The sequence below is a fragment of the Ipomoea nil genome, unplaced genomic scaffold, assembly GCF_001879475.1.
Source record: "Ipomoea nil cultivar Tokyo-kokei standard unplaced genomic scaffold, Asagao_1.1 scaffold2616, whole genome shotgun sequence".
Taxonomy (NCBI): domain Eukaryota; kingdom Viridiplantae; phylum Streptophyta; class Magnoliopsida; order Solanales; family Convolvulaceae; genus Ipomoea; species Ipomoea nil.
The window spans coordinates 252,501-274,632 of record NW_017619044.1 but is presented as its reverse complement, the minus strand read 5'-3'; positions in this window follow the sequence as shown (position 1 = coordinate 274,632).

The following is a 22,132-nucleotide window of genomic DNA, read 5'->3' as shown; positions in this document are numbered from 1 at the left end:
TTACACAAACTCTATAACATTTATTTGAATCGAACTAAAAGTTATTGAATCGAACTAAAAGTTATTGAACTTGAATATGATAATGAATATGAATCCATTATGCCATCAATATGCAAACATTAATTAACATATAGGATATGGCCGGGTTTAACATCATACATAAAAATAATCGAAGTAATTATAGACAATTGACTTTTGTAACAAGATTTTTTATTTTTTTTTAAAGTTGACTTTTCTTTTGGGTTTGCACTAATAATTTCCTCAAATCAACTAATACATTGTTGAAATTCATAACATAAGACACAATTACTAATTTGTTTCATGTAGAGAATTTCATAACACAAGACACAAAAACACACACTATAAGACACATGCACCAAGGTCCATAGTGTTAGATAATAAATTCAGTCTAACATGAGCTGAAATAAACAAGTAACTGACTCGTTACAGCGGAAGCTTTAGGACCTTTGAACATCCCTAGCCATAGTTGTGGAAATTGCCTCTGGAATGGTAAACCTGTAGAAAGTGTTTTGTCTACCACTTCTCTCCCGAATACTCGATGGTGCTATATCCTGAACACGGGAGCTGTGGGAGGACTATTTTGCTTAGATGCCTACATCCCATCAACGTAGGCAGATATTCAGTTAAAGCTTAACTGAATATCGTGAGTTGCCTAACAGATTAAGCCACTAACTGACTTAATCTTCCACTTGCACCACAACCACCCAATAATACAATATATTATAATATATTATATTAGGGAAAATACTTACACATAGTGCAGTGTGAATCCTAGTACATGGTATAAGGATTGTTTGGTGATCGCAACAAGAAGTTAAATTAGTTTCTGCTGCAAATTAGAATATATAGCCATTAATGGAGGCATATATACCAGCAGCCATGGCCATAGCCATATACGACCCTATAGCTGTATGTGGCTGTAGCCTCACAGTGAATACACAAGTCAGAAAGGTTTATTGAATTGTTACATATAATAATAATCCTTTACCCTAAGAAAGAATATTTTGAGGGCCGGCGAGCTGATTTCTCCTATTGTGTACATCTTCCATTCTTCCGTGAGGCCAATTTTACTGTGGACCTCAATGTATAGACCAAGAACAAAAACTGGTGTCATTCTTCTATGTTGTTGATGAAAATTACTTGTGTTATGAATTGATCAATTTGTAGTGTTCAACTTCAATATAAAAACATCTAAAATGTTTTTCATTCAATCAAAACATGCATTTATATGTTTACATATTTTACTCGACTACGCTACAAATACACGTATGTAGTGAACAAGTAAAAAAGACACTTAGTCAGTCGGTTTGCCGGATGGACGACTGAGTGGTCTAAGGCTTTGTTGTATTACAGAGTGGAAAGATGATTACAAGTGGTTTAATGTTACAATGTAGTGAATATCACAAGTGGTGTGATGTTGCAATGTCTTGAATCTTACAAGTGGTTTAATGTTACAATGTAGTGAATATCACAAGTGGTGTGATGTTGCAATGTCTTGAATCTTACAAGTGGTTTAATGTTACAATGTAGTGAATATCACAAGTGGTGTAATGTTGCAATGTCTTGAACCTTACAAATGGTGTAATGTTGCAAGGTAGTGGATGTGACAACTGAGGGGAGCCTAGGGATGGCAATGTGCCCCGCCCCCGACGGGGATCCCAGATCCCCGCCCTGAAAGAGACGGAGATGGAAAAAAATTTCGGGGAACGGGGATGGGAATATGTGTGATTCCCCGTCGGGGACGGGGACAGAGATACCACTTCCCGCCCCGCCCCGTCCCCATTCCTGAATAATTTATATATATATATATATAGGGTTGCATTCACATGCAAACACCCTTAAAATACAAACATGTGTAAATATACCGTGCACACACCTAAATGCGAGTGTGCACACATCCATGGACGACAGTGCACACATTTGTGGACGACAGTGCACACACCTAAATGTGGGTGTGCACACATCTGTAGTATGTATGTGAAAGTCCATAGTATTTGGGCCAGTGTGCATATATCCATGAACGACAGTGCACACAGGCGGACACATCACACAAAATCATAAAAACTAATCACAACCTTAGATATCCAAAATCCAACGATCCAGAAATGTCCACACGTTTGTATTTTAAGCCCTGTTTTTACATGAATGTAATTATATATATATATATATATATATATATATATATATATATATATATATATATATATATATTTGTAGAGTTAGTATTTTAGTTTTTGAAACTAGGACTTAGATTTTAAATTTTTTATTATTAAAAATTAAAATTATTTAACATTTTGACTAGGTGGGTCGGGGATTCGAGTTAGCATTTTAGTTTTTGAAACTAAGACTTAGATTTTTGAATTTTTTATTTTTAAAAAATAAAATTATTTAACATTTTGACTAGGCGGGGACGGAGATTCGAGTTAGTATTTTAGTTTTTGAAACTAGGACTTAAGATTTTAAATTTTTTATTATTAAAAATTAAAATTATTTAACATTTTGACTAGGAGTTGATGGGGAATCTCCGTCCCCGCCTAATTCCCCATGGGGACGGGGACGGGGAGTATACTCCCCGCCCCCCGCCCCACCCCGTTGCCATCCCTAGAGGAGCCCCTATTTATACTAAGTAAGTCGGTTAAGCATTAAATGCTCCATATGCAAGTGACTTGATGTAGCCCGCTCTAGCTCGTTGGCTTAGTTAGTCGGTCGCTCTGTAGCTATATGTAGACTAATTATCCTAGGTGACAGGGCCATCATTCATGCACACTGTCAGCCGCCTTTCCTGCAAGTGCAAGTGGATCTCCTTTACTTATAGTGTGTAAGGTAATTAAGCTCTCTAGCTTGCGAAGTGGGTGATGAAGCGGACCAATCAGGTGGCACTCTACTAGCAGACCGATGGAGTGGCATCTTGCTGGGCGATCCCACAGGTTCTCCTAGAGCATATTTACCCACCACTAGGCATTTCCAATCTTCCAAATCAGTGATGCAACTGGCCACGAACATTGAAGATCCGTCGAGTGGCACCCTGCGAGTGCTAGGCGGTCCTACGAACAATCCTAATGCGTATTTACTCATCAACTATGTATACACAACTCAATTTCCTACTTTTAAAAACACAAAATATCAATATTAAAAACTCAATTTCTACTTTCTATAGTTACTATTAATATTTAGAAAATTGAGGTTTTAGTCACTAAATTTTAGAGCATAGGTGTAAAATGTCAAATTGAGGTTTTAGTCACTAAATTTTAGCTAGCAACATTAAAAATCTAGACTTCACCCCGGCTTCCATTGTTTTCTCATCATCATCATCCTCATCCCACTATGATTAGGCCCGGTCTAATCATTTTATAAGTTCAAAGAATAGCAACAAAAATAAATCAGTTCTACATGAAGTTAACATATATTTTCATAACTAAAATTTAAATTATAAAAAAAAATACTAATATTAAATAACTTGAAATAAGATTTACAAATTTTTAACAATGTTAGATACTTATATACACATACAAATAATAATCATGAAAAGAAATTTAGGTACTTTTCTAAGTGCAGAATAATCCATAACTGCATTAGTACCTTCATAAATATTCATATATACCCACCACTCAAATTATATTTATTTTTAATTGTTGGGTTGTGAACCTTAACATTAGGTTAAGATAAAATTTAAGAGTTTGATTTTCACGTACAAAAACCATTATTCTACAACTGTGCAAGACAGTTTAACTATTTCTTACAAATTAAAGTTGGCGAAATAATTAATTACAATTATATAATATTGATGAAGAACACAAGATTGAATGAGACAAACTCCAAGTTTCAAGTGCAATAATCGAGGCAATGACCTTGTGATCTAGTGGCCTAAATGGGAGACAAACTTCAAGTGCATTAATGGAGCCAATGACCTAAATGGGAGATCATGGATTTGGTCCAGGAGCCGTTGTATGTTGAAACAGTAGTTATGAACAGATGCTACATTGTAACAGAGACAATAGTAAAAAACAAAATAAACAAAAAAAAAAAAAAAAAAAAAAAAAAAAAAAAAAAAAGTGTGTGCAGTGTGGGAACATACAAATTAGCAATAGTAAATATAAAATGTAGCCATTAGGCCCATATGACTGAATTGGTGCCTATGAAACAAATAACGATCCACCAGACAAAGTGGATAACCCACAACTCAAACACATATGTTCGTTTGACCTAATTAAGACCATTGGTAAGACTAATAAACCTTTGATCTAAACCTTGTTCACAAGCCCAATTAGCTTAAGAACTTGCAGCCAGGCCAGCTGATCCACTATTTTGTGACAGGCAAATTGATCCCCAGTACATTTTTGTTATATTAAAAGTAAATTATTTGTATACAGAATGTATATTATTTAATAGTATACAAAATAATGTATTTTCAGTACTCAAATAATATATTTTATGTAAACAAATAATGTACTTTTTATTTGTGATCCACATAATTGTATAGGTCATGATCCATAGAATAATGATTATTTATACTATACGGTCAGTCCTCTAAGATATTCAAAAAGAAAAAATAAAAAAGGATCGAGCAATATGAGAATTAGGGAATGTGTGTTGAGTACAAAGTGAGTCAAGTATCCAAATATTACAAGTTATGATTTATTTATACATGACAATTAAGTAACAAACATAATTGCAATTTGCAAATAGAACGAATCGCCCAGTGGTTAACGAATTTTTAGTATTTTCTAGGTAAAATCATATTATCTTCTAACGATTGTACTTGACTAAGGTTCATCAAATCAGATTTTTGAGTAAAACTTGGACTGACATCACCTAACAAACTAATTACTCTTGAACTAACCTCTCACGAGCTAACCCTTTCATAATAAGCTAAACTCAATTACTCTAAACCATCAATCGTTATTAAGATATTATATCGTGAAGATTCAAAGATACCATTCTAATCCTCCATCTACTTCATCCCGATACATTTTGTTATCTTCCATTGTATTTAAAAATAAAAACAAAATAAAACAAAACATATCTGATCTTTATATACTTCACAAACATATTTTTATATTCGCTATTAGATTTATTTATTAAAACTAAAATATTCTCCATAGAGAATAAAGGAAGAAACTATATTATATTGTATGGTAGGGATTGTCGTTAATTCAAACTGCAATAAGTTACAGAGATACTAAAGGAATTAGAGTCATATCTAACTATCCCTATAGAGTAGCTATCAGTTACAGGACTAATTCAACTATAATAATAATACAAGCTAAGTATAATAAATGAATAGGAAATATAACATTACTAACAAAATCAAAAGGAATAAACTATTATCTATAGGGAAATTAAGATCAAATTTTAATTCACTCTTGGTCATTGCCAATGAGATCAGAATCAAACTCGGCATTCTCAACGAAAAATGGAGTATATGACTACTGGTCATAGGCTCTTCTCCCTAATAAGACATCACCTTTTTTATATTTTTAAGGATGTATTTCATATGTATTATGCCCATAAAACAAGAGAGCAACAATAAGTGACTCTAATGTCAAAAGTGGTTATTGAGTGGGTGGAACATAATTTTTGTACTTGGATAGTCATATCAAGTTTGTCGCAAAATATTACATAATAGTCATGTTTAGTTAGTAATATATAAGGTTTATTTTCCATAGGAGCCATGCATTGGTTTCACTCCTCACTCGGAAAGAGAGCAACAAATACATTTAAAAGGATTGTTTAATTAGTAATTTTTTTTTTTTAAAAAAATAGGATTTATTTTTCAAATGAGCAATGCAAGGATACTTCCGCCACTAGAAGAAAAATCAAATTTAGCAACGAAAAAATTTGTAAGTAAATAAATAAAATTCATTTATAGGAGTTAATGTCGTCTGGGTCCTCCGAGTATAAGTAGTTCTGCCATGTTTAGTCCTAAAGTTTCAAGTTAACCACCTGAGATTCTTCAACTTTCAAGTTAACCATCCGTACGTGGTCCTTCAGCTTTTAAATTTTAAGCAATTGTGGTCCTTTAAGCTGAAGGATCACGACTGATTAAAATTTGAAAGTTGAACAACCAGGACTGATTAAAATTTGAAAGTTGAAAGACAACAACTAGTTAAAATTTGAAAGTTGAAGGACCATGAGTGGTTAACTTGAAATTTGAAGGACCATAAGTATTCAATTTGTAAGTTTGTAACTAAATGTGTCAAAACTAGCTACTGTATTCGGAGGACCCCAGATAATATTAAATGTGTCACTTTAAGAGGTTGCTGGCTAGACTCACGCCCTGATTTGACAGAGCATCTAGGAGGACTGAACGAGACTAGACATTTGCTTACTGCGCACAAGGAGCCGCTCACTTTAAGAGGTTGCTCCCAACGATGTTAGACTTTTGCTTACTACGCACAAAGAGGTTGCTCCCACACTATCGCTAATGAAACTCGATCCCGAGTCATTGTTCACAAACTTCACTCATGTGACCAACTAAGTTGCTCATGCGAGCGGTTGACGATACAAAAGAAAATGCTACTAAATTCATTGAATCGTATTTACATCTTCTTCTTTTTCTTTTTTGTCTTTTACCCACCTTAAAATTTTTTTGCCGACTAATTAAACGCGTACTTAAATTCTTAACTTTCTCTTTTTATCAATGGAAACACAAAATATTGCACCAAACACATTGCCTACCAGTGGTTATTAGTACGATTAAAGCATATAATAATTAATAAATTAAGTGGTGATTTCACCTCTTGGAAATTTAATGCCGGCCACTTGCCACCACGACAAGGAAATCGAAACAAGTTTCATTTGTCCTAATATAATCCTATTTGAATACAAACAAAACATAGTTTTCTCCTGACATGGAAGAATATTTCGTGACATGTGATATACCATGCCTCACCTTAAACTAATACCAATATCATAGATTAGATTTACTACCTTAATTTATTCGCCTTAATTATTACCACAACAATGTATCATATAATACTATACACCATCCACCATAATTGCACTTTTAAACTATTATTATATTCTCATCTTCGACTTTCATTCTTTCATTATTCCTCTTAACTCCATAATTAAAATGTTTGAATTGCATTCACTACTAAAATATTTCAATTTTTCATCATAAATTACAAAATATGTCAAATAACTCGTTTAGGTCTACAACAAGTGAGCCTACTGATCGACTGATTCCTGTAGAGCTACTAATACAGGTTGCAATAGCTTTTTGGATATACTGTTGTGTCGCTTGATCGACTGACCACAACGGCCAATTCAATAATATTTTGTTTCAAGACAAGAAAAATCTGTAACCACTACTCAAAAGTATGCAATGGGTAAATCTTATTTTTGTGTAAAAGTATTTTTTCTCGTAATATTTTACATTGAAACATTAATAAGTGTATAACATGTTAACACAAAGCTCGCAATAAAATTTGAATCAGCCCTTACATTACCATATACTATTGTAAATAATTATAAATATTTCAATATATATATATATATATCGTAGATACATTTTGTATTTGATAAAGTTACATTTTTTTCTTTAATTTATATTAGTGATAAAATACATAATATAATTTCATCAAATATTATAATGCTACCGTTGAAATATTCAACAAATAAAATTTCGGTGCATAATAATTATATAAATATTATTGGACAGTGTTAGTGCTTGCCACAAAAGGAACAGCGGACAGCCAATCTTTTCGAGTACTTTTTGGATACGATAATCGAAACAACGTTGGATTTCATGTCTCAATTGGCCCATTGCTCCTGGCCGGGCTTATTTACTTAATTAGGGACTAATTACCAATTAAGGGCAAATTATTCTGTGGACACGAATTCACATTGCAAGGTGAGTCCGAGTCTTTTTTGGAATGCCGTAAATCCGAGTCTAAAGATACATAATTTTAAGATTAAATGTTCACAATTTACCTTTTAAAATCACAATTTGTGATGATCCTGTATTGTATTCACAAATTTTCAAAATTTAAAAACACAATTTATATTTTAAATATTCAGAATTCCAATACTAAAAATACACAATTTATGACCAAGATCTATCTTGCAAGGTGCACCCTGATCCATGGTATAACAACGGACAATTAAGGCTTAATTACCACACAAAACAAAGCCTCAAGGTACTACCTTTGATTTAACAACCACTATAACGGCATATACACCGTTGGAAATTTAGAATCAAGAATATTTACAACTTTGAATAAATTTTTTATAAAAATATAGAATATAATGAATCACATAATTAAAATTACACGAAATGTGTCATGATTGCTCCAATACAATCAATTTCAAATACAATTTAACATCCTTTTTTGGATAGTCATTGTGAAATTCATATTGCAAGTGTATGTTCAAAGTTCGTTGTCAAGTGTCATTTATGTCAACTGATCAACACAAACATTCATTCATGAATGTGTCGAGTAACATGCCTCCTATAGTCCTATCTCTATTTAAAAGCTTCATATTTGCCAAAATGACATCTGTAAGTGGGATTATGATTATCTAATGGTTAAAAATAACTACATTGGTGCCTTAATAACATCAATTGTGTGTGTTCTATATATCGTACTATATGTGTTATATTACTACATTATATGATAGGAATATAAAAATAGAGAGTATATTCATATCAATACTAGATAGTATACATATTTCAAGCAAGATAAACTTGTTATGTAAGTAACATATCTATTTGATTGTCACTCTAGAATTATTTAAAAATCATTGTGCACATAAGTGGAAGGTTTAATGTTAATCTCAAAACTAGATTGACTTAACTTACCTTTCTATGAGTTTGATGACAAATTTATGAGGTTCAGGATATAATCCGGTAAAGCTAGAAAATCTGGGTTATTAAAGGAAAAAAAAATGAATTATTTTAAAGAAAGGAAAAAATATTTTACCATTTTGGAAGTGGAATAAATATTCAAACGTGCAGCATGGTATAAAATGAACAGTGTGATCTCATAACTCGTGTTGCGGTACGAATTAGGTTAGGAATATTACGGTCGTCTAGTTCACATTTTCTCTTCGCCACCCCCCCCCCCCCCCACCTCTTCCCCTCCCCCCGGAGTGAATAGCTTTGATTGTAAGCGTGGACTCGAAGAATGTACAACGACATACTAATAAATGGTAAATAAGCAAATAAATATGAAATAAATAATATTTTTTTATCTCTCGATTGTAATTATAGTGTAATCTTCTTTCTTTCTTTTTTTGAAACATTATAGTGTAACTTTTTTTTTTTTGGAAAAGAAAAAAAAAATATAGTGTAATCTTTAAGTTCGTAGTACAATAGTGGATTTGGTTGGTAAAATTTTAATGAAACCGTCACCTTAGAAGGTTAAATTAGTCATTATCAAGAACATATATACGAGTATTTACACTACAAATAATTAAAAATTAATTTTACACGATAATTATAAATAAAGGGTTAAAAGTGTTATTTTTCAAATAATAACCACATAGTTATTTATACGATAACCTGTTATCAATTATTACTCCATATCATATAGTATTAGTTTTTTTACGCGCTTTGCGAATGGGATAATACCCAATGATTATTTTTAAATAAGTATTTCAAAGTATATCAACGCAATATTATATATCAGATTTTCATGCTTAGGTAAATAAATGTTGAATTTGTTTATTTAAATCAGTAATTTAAAGTATATATAAATGCAAGATAATATATCTATGAGAGATTGATTATAATTGTCACTAAAATAAATATTTGCAACTTTGTAATAAAGCTAGTCTAAATACTTAGTCTAAAAGCGATAGTCTAAATAAAGAATAAATACCTAAAATAGTCCTTCGACTATAGCTAAATTCACAAATTGGTCCTCGACTTTCAATTTCAACCAATTAAGTCCTTAACTTTGCAATTTTAACACAATTTGGTCCTCTGTCTATTTGACCGTTTGTTGACTGTGATTTTTGAGGATATATATGTAATTTCATGGTCCATCGTCGGGTTTTTAAGGTTCCGGTTGCATTTCCAGACCGCACTGTTACATTTGAATTCACTGCCGAAAGCAATCTACCAAATCCGGTCGCCTTTCTTCATCCTCCATTTGGATTCAATGTAGTTGAATTCGTACCAGAGCAAAGAAGACGACGTGTTTCCGAACTGGTGCAACGTCATCTTGGAGGCCTCCACGTGCTCCGACGAGAGCTGAAGGTTCTTCTGGAGATCGTCGATCACGGTCAACAAATAGTCAAATAGATGGAGGACCAAATCGTGTTAAAATTGCAAAGTTAAGGACTTAATTGGTTAAAATTGAAAGTCAAGGACCAATTTGTGAATTTAGCTATAGTCGAGGGACCATTTTAGGTATTTACTCCTAAATAAATACTATTTTTGGTTTAAATTTTTTTAAATCTTCTTAATTCTCTTTTGGGTAGCATTGTCATTGTCATCATCTTCATTACATGTCCTCTTTTTTCTTTCTTTTTTTATTGGTAGTGTGTCACGTGCAATGAGGTTACGGGTGGTAACATAGAGGGATTCATCATGCAATGAGATTATGGTGTAGGAAGCTTTAGATTTGTCTTGTTGTGTATATGACTGGATCTTAGTTGTACTATGAACTTTTTATCTTACAAGCACCTACATATTGATATTTGGTGGTGATAGTTTTTCTCATACATGTTTCATGTGTTGTGAGAGTGTCGTAGGTTATCAAGTATTGAACAAAATATTAATATTTATTACATTTGTATAGAATACTTCGTAAATAAATATATATAACATATTTTGTACTATAACTTTGGTATTTAATTACAAGATAATGTAAAAATAATACAATAATGAACAATGTAGTGAATATAATAAATTAATAAATTTCAAGATAATTAATTAATGTAGTGAATCTTTGAATCATAGAAAATAAAGATAATATAACTAATGAAATTATATTTCTTTTTAAATTTTTTATAATGAATAATTTTTTTAAATCAAGGCATTATAGACATATAATTCTAAATTAATTAAATGCAGATGTATTATTTTTTATTGTAGCTACTAATTTATTTAATTTAATAAGAGTAATAAAGTGGCGTACATACTTTTCATCAACAATAATGAAATCATTAATTTTTTTAATTTTCATTCGTTGTTGAGACAAATTGTTTGAGAATTTATCAATTACAATTGCTACAATTGTTGTCAATAGAGGATTGATAATAAATAATTCAAAATATATGGTTACAATACATATATTGTTTTATAATGATATAGTAAAAATTAACTTACAAATTTCTTTAGAAGTTTTCATGCAATGCATTGATAAAATTCTGATGTGTAAACTTGTTCAATTGGAGCCAGTGGGATGTCAACATTGTCAATTATTTGAAAAATGGTCCTACCGTTTTAGAGTCGAGGTGTGATTGTATTTATGATTAGCAGCTTTGTAGTTAGGTCGCATAGGTCTGACAATGATGTAAGAACAATTCTGTCTGATAAAAAAATAATAGTATAATATTTGTAAAGTAATATACAATTGTACCATTAAAAAAATACATACAAAAAATATTAATACAATAATGACCTAAATCATTCCAATAATGCAAAAGCATAGTTGAAATATTAAGTTTTGTTCTAAATATAATCAAATGATTTTTAAAGTTCTTGATTTATAATCTTTGATGCTCAACTTTGAATGCTATGTATTTAGTCAAGCTAATTATTTGACTAAAGTTTATGTTGAATTTTATATTATTTTTTTTAATACATTTTAACATATCCGTAGTATATGTTTAACAATTATGCCAACTCTAAATGGGATGAGGTTCGAACCTAAGACATTTTTTATAGAAATTAATAAATAAGTTAAGAATAATAAATAGTTAACGGAATATTCTGTTACTAAAGTTTATACTGACGGAATTTAGGGTTATTAAAAAGAAAAAATAATATAATAGAGAGTAAATAAGGAAAAACACTAAAAATTACTAAAATCAAAATAATATGAACCATTCATTTTAAGAAACAATTACACTAACATTTTTTTGTTCCAGTTACGGGCCTAACATTATTGGCTCTTATTAAATTTGTGGATGTAGATAGATAAATGTAGATGTTAAGGTACATTTACTAACTAGAGAAATTTTATATTTCTTTAAAAAAATAAAAATAAGAAAAGAAAAAAACAAAAATATTGTTACTATAGTTTCTAAATATATAAATTTTATATATCATTACTAAAATCAATATAAAAAATAATTGAAATGTAAATAACTTGTATCAAGTGTTCGGCTGAAATAAAAAATAATTTTTTTTTTTTAATTCGACTGAAAGTTAGAAACCTATATATTTTCTGTTTGGTTTATCTTTTAAAGCATGAACATAAATCTATTAGGACTCATATACATGATGAGAACTGATTGTATTATATTTTCTGAACTTAATTACAATGAGATCAGATGATGTGAATATATAGAATAGAGAGTCACAGTGTGACAATAATAAGAAGTAGAGAGTCACAGTATGACAAGGATAAGAAGTTCTAAACAGACTCATATACATAGAGTCCTAATACTCCCCCTCAAGCACAGTGTATACTAGTAACCTGTAGCTTGTCCCTTAAGGAAGAAAATCTAGGTCCAGGCAGAGCTTTGGTGAAGATATCAGCAAGTTGATCCTTTGTGGAGATGAAGTTGACTTGGATATCGCCCGAAGCTACTCGATCACGAACAAAATGATAATCAATCTCCACATGCTTGGTGCGCGCATGAAAGATTGGATTGGCACTCATATATGTAGCTCCTAGATTATCACACCATAATTTTGGAATAGAAATACCCGGAATCTGTATCTCACGCAATAATGACATAATCCATAGAACCTCAGCACAAACATCTGCAAGAGCTTTGTATTCAGCCTCAATGGATGACCTGGCAACAGTTCTCTATTTCTTGCAAACCCATGATATAAGATTAATCCCCAAGAAAACAGCAAAACCACTCGTGGATTTTCGATCGTCAGGACAACCAGCCCAATCAGAATCAGAGAAAGCATGAATGTCTCTAGATGAGCACCGCCATATGCGTAAACCATGATCAACTGTTCCCTTAACATACCTGAGTACCCGTTTGAGCTGCTCCGAGTGTGATATGGTGGGGGCATGCATATGCTGGCATAACTGATTAACTGCAAAGGATAGGTCAGGTCGTGTGACAGTGAGATATTGCAGTGCTCCAGCTAGACTCCTGTACTGTGTGGGATCATCATATAGATCTGAATTGAAGGGGACAGTTTTCGAGACAGAGATAGGTGTAGAAAGGGGTTTGCATTCAGACATTCCAGCCCGTTTTAAAATATCATTCATATACCGTTGTTGAGATAAAATAATCCCATTGTCACTCTTAACTGTTTCAATACCCAGAAAAAAATTTTGGTTCACCAAGATCTCTGATTTTGAATGTAGCAGACAGTTTGGACAAGAGCTGAGACATAATACCTTGATCACTTCCCATTACAAGAATGTCATCCACGTACACCAATAGATAAACCAAAGCAGAGTCTTTAGAGTAATAGAACAGAGAGACATCTGTCTTGGATGCTTGAAAGCCAACCGATAGTAAGAACGTATGTAGTCGATTAAACCAAGCTCTGGGAGCTTGTTTTAACCCATACAGAGATCTTTTTAACAAACAAACATGATTCGGGAAGTTAGCATCAATATAACCAGGGGGTTGCTTCATATAAACTGTTTCAGCCAGATTACCATTCAGAAAAGCATTATGAATATCTAACTGTTTGATAGACCACCCAGATGATAAAGCTAGAGATAGAAGGAGTCTTACAGTCGTAGGCTTTACCACTGGACTAAAAGTGTCGAAAAAGTCCTGACCTGGAACCTGATTAAAACCTTTCGCAACCAGCCTGGCTTTATGCCTTTCAATAGCACCATCAGCCTTTCTCTTCGTACGAAACACCCATTTACAGCCAATAATATTCATACCTGCAGTGGGTGGAACTAGAGACCATGTGTGGTTATGCAAGAGAGCATTGAATTCTTGGTCCATGGCTTCACGCCACTCAGGATATTTAACAGCTTGAGAGTAACATGTGGGTTCCGTGGGATGCACTTGAGCTGCTAGAGCAAAAAGAGGAGCATCTGCGTTGCTGCGAGTGGCCATAGAGTGAGTACGGACATTGGGCCTGATGGACCGCCCACGTGGACGGCCTCGCCGGCGAGCAACAGGCTCCACAGGATCACCCGACGAGGCAGCCTGTCCAGGAACCACGGCTGGTTCGAATGAAGCAGGTAGCGGCGGTTCTGGCAGCTCATCATTGGACACAGCAGGAATAGGTGTGCTGTGACTGAGAACAGATTCCGCCCAAGGTCCAGAAAACGGAGTAGATAGATCATGCAAAGAAGTTTTAGTAGCAAAGGGGAAAACTTCTTCATCAAATCTGACATGCCTGCATGTGTAAATCTTATTAGTATGTAAGTCCATGCATCTGTACCCCCTAAAGGACTCAGGATAACCTAAGAAGACACATGGAGAAGACCTGTATGACATCTTATGATGATTATATGGTCGAAGATGAGGGTAGCATAAACACCCAAAGACACGAAGAAAAAGATAGGAAGGAGAGGATTTATGTAACAGGAGATGAGGACTGAAGTTATTTAATACAGAATACGGCATTCTGTTAATTAAATAGACAGCAGTCTCAAAGGCAAAATCCCAAAATTTCAAAGGAACAGAGGCATGAGCTAGAAGAGCCAGACCAGTTTCAACAATGTGACGATGTTTTCGTTCAACACGACCATTCTGTTCATGTGTATAGGCACAGGATTGTGTATGTTGAATTCCTAATTGAACAAACAAAGAATGCAACTTTTTGTACTCAGCACCTAAATCAGACTGAATGGCCTTTATTTTGCAATTAAAGGACCGTTCAACAAGAGTACGAAAGTTATCAAAGATGACATAAAGATCAGACTTTAATTTCATAGGAAAGAACCATGTATAACGGGAATAGTCATCCACAAAGATCACAAAATAACGGAAGCCAGAAGTAGATAAAGTGGGCGCAGGACCCCAAATGTCTATGTAAATAAGATCTAGGACTTGAGAACTAGAGGAAGCAACACGGGGGAGGGGAAAACGGGCAGATTTGCCTAATTGACACGCATTGCATAAAGAATTATGACAACGAATATTATCACGAGACCCACTAACCAAACAAGAACGAAGTATATGGCTAAGAACACAGTTATGATGATGACCTAGACGATTGTGCCAAGTGGAAGCCGAAGCACGAGCGGAAATAAACGCTGACGGAGACGAACTAGGTAATGAAAGTGTGTATAGTCCCCCCAAACTATTGCCCCGAAGAAGTATTTCCTTGGTATTGATATCTTTTACAACAAAAAAGGAGGGGTGAAACTCAAAAAAGACTTTATTATCGGATGCAAACTTTTGAACAGATAATAAAGAATTAGACAAACGCGGAACGTGAAGTATATCAGACAATGTAAATGATCTAGAAGGGGTATTAAAAGAGGCATGGCCAACATGACTAATAGATAAACCCATACCGTCACCGACACGTAAAGTGTCATTACCAGTGTACTTCTCCGATGTAGAAAGGGCAGCGATGTTCGGAGTTGCATGATTTGTGGCTCCAGTGTCCGGAACCCAAGTATGAGAATTTGACGAGGTTTTAGCAACTAAACCATTCTGAAACACCAAATTAGCCTGATAACCCGGAGCCCCTGAATATCGCCGAAAACAGTTGACTCCCGTGTGACCGAAACTTTTGCAAATTTGACACGGATCATTATAGCGCCAAAAACAATTGGCTCCCGTGTGACCAAAACGTTTACAAATTTGACACGGATCATCATAGCGCCAAAAACAATTGGCTCCCGTGTGACCAAAACGTTTACAAATTTGACACGGATCATCATAGCGCAAAAAACAATTGACTTCTGTGTGGCCGAAACCTTTACAGATTTGACACGGATTATCGAAGCCACGTTGCTGACCTCCACGGTAATTAAGGTTGCCATCGCAGCGCTGCATCTTCTTAATTTTATGAATCACAAAACCCTAGCTAACTGATACCAGATGAGAACTTATTGTATTATATTTTCTGAACTTAATTACAATGAGATCAGATGATGTGAATATATAGAATAGAGAGTCACAGTGTGACAATGATAAAAAGTAGAGAGTCACAGTGTGACAAGGATAAGAAGTTCTGAACCGACTCATATACATAGAGTCCTAATAAAATCCTTTACAAAATTATTTTTTTTAAATTATTTTTTACAAAATATTTATATTTTAATGATAATGCTAATTATTATTTATATTGAAATAAAATTATAAATTAAAAGTTAATAATAGATTAAAGAGTTAATGAACGATTTGGTCCTTCAATTATTAGCGAATTGTCAATATAATCTCTCAATCGCTTATTCATCGATTTGGTCCCAATTATTTTTAGTCGGTTTAGTTCATCAAGCTGTCGATTTGGTCCCCGAAAATAATTATTTTTAGTCAATTTAGTCCCTCCGGTCGTCGACTGAAGATGGCCTGAGAGACTAAATCGACTAAAAATAATTGTTTTCAGGGACCAAATCGATGAATAAGCGATTGGAGGCCTACATAGACAGTTCACTAATAATTGAGGGACCAAATCGTTCATTAACTCTAGATTAAAAATAATTGCAATAAAACTACGACATTTCATATTTGTGTATCTTGTGCAAATGTTGTGTCATGTTGGGAAAAGGTGGGAGGTATTATTTGTGAGGGGATGAATGGATTGGGTGAATGTGAATTTTAACTGCTTGGATGAATACGTACGGTTGTTGTCAGTTAATTATGGTTTGGAAAATTTGGAATGCTCCCAATGAAAAGTTTTGGAATATAAGGATTATTAGGCTATGTTTGGCAGAGCTTATTTAGGAGCTTATAGCTTATTTAAGCTACTAATAAGCTATAGGCTCTGTTTGGCAGAGATAAGCTAGGAGCTTATAGCTTATTTTAAGCTACTAATAAGCTATAAGCTCTGTTTGGTAATGTTCCAAAATAAGCTCCTAGCTTAAAATAAGAGCTTATTTTGGAACGCTATTTTAGATAGCGTTTCAAAATAAGCTAGGAGCTTCCTAACTTTTTTTCCATATTTGCCCTTATTATTTTAAAGTAATGACATGTTTTACTCTTCTGAATTAAAACCATTTCTCGTCTCTTAGCAACTTTCACGACAATTCGCATAAGCCTCGTCCATCTCCCCATTTGCATTCCGCATAAGGTTCGCCATCCCCCATTTGCCTTCCGCAGAAGCATCGCCATCCCCCATTTGCACTCCGCAGAAGAATCATCCATCGCCATCCCCCATTTTCACTCCGCAGGAGCATCATCCATCGCACTCCGCAGTCCGCGATAGTCCATTAGCCATAGCATCAATCCGCAGGTATGTATATGTTTGGCTGGACATCCTAAATAATGATTTTGTGTGTCTTGTTCTTCTTAAGTGGATGGACTGTTTGACCATAAAATTGTTTAGTGTTATTGTCTGAACTAACGGCATGATGCAAAGCCATATGTCTGCTAGCTATTTGTGTTATTGTCTGAACTAACGGTATTCATGGTTCTAATGCATAGAGAGTAAATAATATTTCTACTTCTTTGAATGTGCACAATGCTTTTAATAATGCTAGTTGTGGTGCTACTTCTTTTAAGTTTGCATAATTCTGGGATTAATTTAAACCTTAGATGCCTAAGTGTTACTGTCCATGTGAATAGTGCATCAGTTCATTTGGCTGCTTCTAATGTTGGTATCTCAAAGGGGTCTAATGATCATGTTTTGGCCAATGTGCCTAGTGGGAATAAAGTGTCAAAAACTAATTCTTTGTGGATGCCTATATGGAGGGTTGATTTCTCAAAAATTATGTTCTCTGCAACTCCCTATTATTTGATTTTATTATTAGCATGGTATCCTATTAGCATACCATGTAAAAACATGATCATTAGAGAAGCTCAATGTTTGATTACACTGATCATGGTATCCTATTAGCATTACTGCCAATTACAGTGTTCATTTTAAACCCAAGCTCAAGTAGTATTGGGAGTAAAAACATATTAAGTAGTATTATTTGATTTTAATTGCCAATTACAGTGTTCATTTTGCACATTCATTTTGATTTGTTTAGGATCATTAAATTACTACTTTAGCTTATTATTATTATTATTGTTGTTGTTGTTGTTGTTCTTTCTAAATTAGCAATATGGCTTCAACCAATGACAACTTGGATGGAGAGAATTTTAAGTGGACCAACGAGAACGTGATGCTTTTTTGTGAGATTTGTATCAAATATATTCGAAAGCATGGACGTGGGTTAATGAAATGGAAGGAGATTAAAGAAGAATTTGAAGCTACCGCCAAACGGAAAATTGCACATCGAAGTTTAAAGAATAAGTGGGATGCTATGAAAAAAGAATGGAGAACTTGGAAGCATCTGAAACGTGGTGAAACCGGTTTAGGGTGGGATCCTAGTACAAATAAGATTAGTGGCTCCGATGAGTTGTGGGAGACAAAAATCAAGGTTTGTATTATAGATTTTTAAGATTAAAACATACTAATATTTTGGTGTTGATTGTAAACTTATTCTTTTTTGATTTCTTTTGTAGGAGAACTCAGACTATAAAAAATTTCGTAATAAATCCATTGATACTGCAATGGAAGATTTGTGGTCTAAGTTATTTGAAGATAGCTATGCAAATGGTGAAGGTTGTGTTGCACCCACTATGGATCCTCAATTAGTGCAACCAGTGGATATTAGGTACATCATGGAGTTGGAGCGGAAAAGAAAAAAAAGGAAGCAAGCACTTTGTGCAATTATAACATCGTATGCCACAATTGCTTTAACCAAAACATATTACTATAAATATATTTATAAAGAACCTTGTATGACTTCACTTTTTAGAGGACAAGAATGGATGAAAGAAGTGTTGAATGGACATCCTATTCGATGTGTAAATGCATTTAGAATGGACTCCGATTTGTTTAAGCAATTATGTGAAGACTTATATTCAAAATATAGATTACAATCTACTAGGAATATGTCATATGTGGAGAAAGTTGGTATATTTATATACACACTTGCTATGGGTGCTTCAAATAGAGATGTTGGTGAACGATTTCAACGTTCCGGTGAAACAATAAGGAGAGCATTTCATGAGGTTTTGGAAGCAATTAGTGGTCGGAATAGCGGATACAAAGGCCTTGCACGTGATATCATAAGACCAGATGATCCTACATTTCAATCTATACCGTCTTACATTACTAATGATGCACGATACATGCCATATTTCAAGGTAAAATGTGACCATTTAATGATTTCACTTTATTATTATTATTATTATTATTATTATTATTATTATTATTATTATTATTATTATTTTAAGATTGATTATCTAATATATATGATGAATAGGATTGTATTGGATGTATTGATGGTACTCATATAGCAGCGTGCATCCCTGAGGTTGATCAATTGCGATATAGAGGGAGAAAAGGAATTCCTACTTTCAATGTTATGGCAGCGTGTAACTTTGATATGTGTTTCACTTTTATATCTGTTGGATGGGAAGGATCAGCACATGATACACGTGTATTTCTTCATGCAATTAATACACCATCAATGAACTTTCCCAAGCCGCCACAAGGTATCATATTCGTATTTTTTAACTCTAAAATCGTATAATTTTATTCATTATAAAAGTTTAGTGTTATATTTTTTTTAGGAAGATATTATTTGGTGGATAAAGGATATCCAGATAAACAAGGATATTTGGTACCGTATCCAAGAATAAGATATCATCAATCTCAATTTGAACATGAGCCGCCAACAAATGCTCAAGAAGCATTCAATCGTGCACATTCTTCTCTTCGAAGTTGTATTGAGAGGTCGTTTGGAGTATTAAAGAAGAGATGGAAGATACTTGCTAATATGTCACAATTTAGTGTGGAGACCCAAATTGATGTTATTATGGCCACCTTTGCACTCCATAATTATATTCGGAAGAATTCACAAGATGACATGATGTTTAATGTGTTTGAGCAGCATCCAGATTACATACCGCCCGATGAACTTCAAGATTCAAGTAGTAATATCTCCATCAACAAAAATTTAAGCCAGGCCTCTACTGAGATGAAGGAGATTCGCAACAATATTGCTACATCATTATGGGATGCTAGATCATGATTATGCTAATAGTTTTATTTCAGAATATTAATTTTTTAAAGACAAAATGTCAAATTTTAATATGTAAACAAACTAATTTAAATTATATGAAGATGTCCTTTTTAGTCTTTTTACATTTATCAGCTTATCAAAAAGCTAGTTTTACCAAACACTTTTAATCATAACAGCTAGCTTAACAGCTCCGCTAGGTTTGCCAAACAGAGCCATAAGCTCTATTTGGTAATGCTCTTAAAATAAGCTCCTAGCTTCCTAACTTTTTTTTCCATCTTTATCCTTATTATTTTAAAGAAATGACATAATTTACCATTCTCAATTAAAATCCTTTTCTCTTCTCCTTTTTCCGCAACTTTCACCGCAAATATTATTATTATTATTTTTTTTTTGAAGAGATTATTATTATTATTGTTATTATTATTATTATTATTATTATTATTATTATTATTATTATTATTATTATTATTATTATTATTATTATGAGATTTGTAACAATATTGCTACTTCATTATGAGATGCTAGATCATGATTATGCTAATAGTTTTATTTCAAAATGTCAAATTTTAATAGGTAAACAAACTAATTTAAATTTTATGAAAATGTCTTTTTTAGTCTTACATTTATCAGCTTATCAAAAAGCTAATTTTACCAAACACTTTCAATCATAATTGCTAGTTTAACAGCTCTTCAGTTTTCAGCTCCGAGCTTATAGCTTTTCAGCTTTCAACTCCTAGCTTATAGCTTTTCAGCTAGGTTTACCAAACAGAGCTTTAATCAAGAACAATGTGTCGATGAAGTTGATCATACCTACAATGCTAGAGGGAAACCAATAATAATGCTTTTGATCTAATAATTAAGGACATTAAAAATAGCTAAATGTTTTGGCTTTATTAACTTTATGTTTGTAAAACGATATGTGAATATGGCTGCTCACTTGTTAGTTAGAGATGTCATTCCGGATCATGATGTAGCGAATGGAATTGTATTCCTTTTGTTACTTTGCGCGATGTACTATTGGTTGATAACACCTAGTGAATAAACTTTGGCCCTATTTAGTAAAATAGTTAGTTTATTAGCTTATTTTAACTTATTTGAACACTATTAATTGTTTTTTTTTAAGGTCAACCAATGGGTTGTATTTATAGATAAGCTGAAATAACATCAGGTGGGAAATTATCCCAATACATTGTCGTATCATACTGAAAATCTGTAGAAGCTAAACTATGTGCTAAATAATTCTGCGATGTAGGGATAAAATTGACATGACAGAATATAAAAGTAGATAAATAGTTCCTGCATCCATCGATAGCATAGCCAATGTATGAGCGTGACGGCTGATGTGGTGTAGTCAAATAATTTTGAAGAGTCTGACAATCAGTATAGATCTCAATAGATTGCTCTCCGCGATTGCGCAACCAGGATAGGGCCTCCTTACACGCGTATGCCTCGGCCATTAGCGGGGAAAAACAATGTGGTAAGGGCGCACTGTATGCCGAGATAAATCGGCCATCCGGCCCTATTAGCACTGCTCCTACACTATTAATTGTTTAATTTGGTTTAAAAATCAATATAAGTGTTTGGTTAATCAACTTTTTGTAACTCCAAAATGCTAAAATTCAAAAAGTTATTCAAAGTAACTTTTTCAATTAGTTTTTTGAGAAAAAAAAAATTATACCAAACAGTTATCAGCTAACAGCTAATTTACCAAATATCTTTCTACAATCAGCTAATGTTATAAACTAGTCATACCATCTAACAGCCATATACCAAATAGAGCCTTTATCCCCCCACCCCCCCCCCCCAAAAAAAAAAAAAAGTCTTTATCCCATATTGGGAAAATGAGTTTGCACTAGCTATAG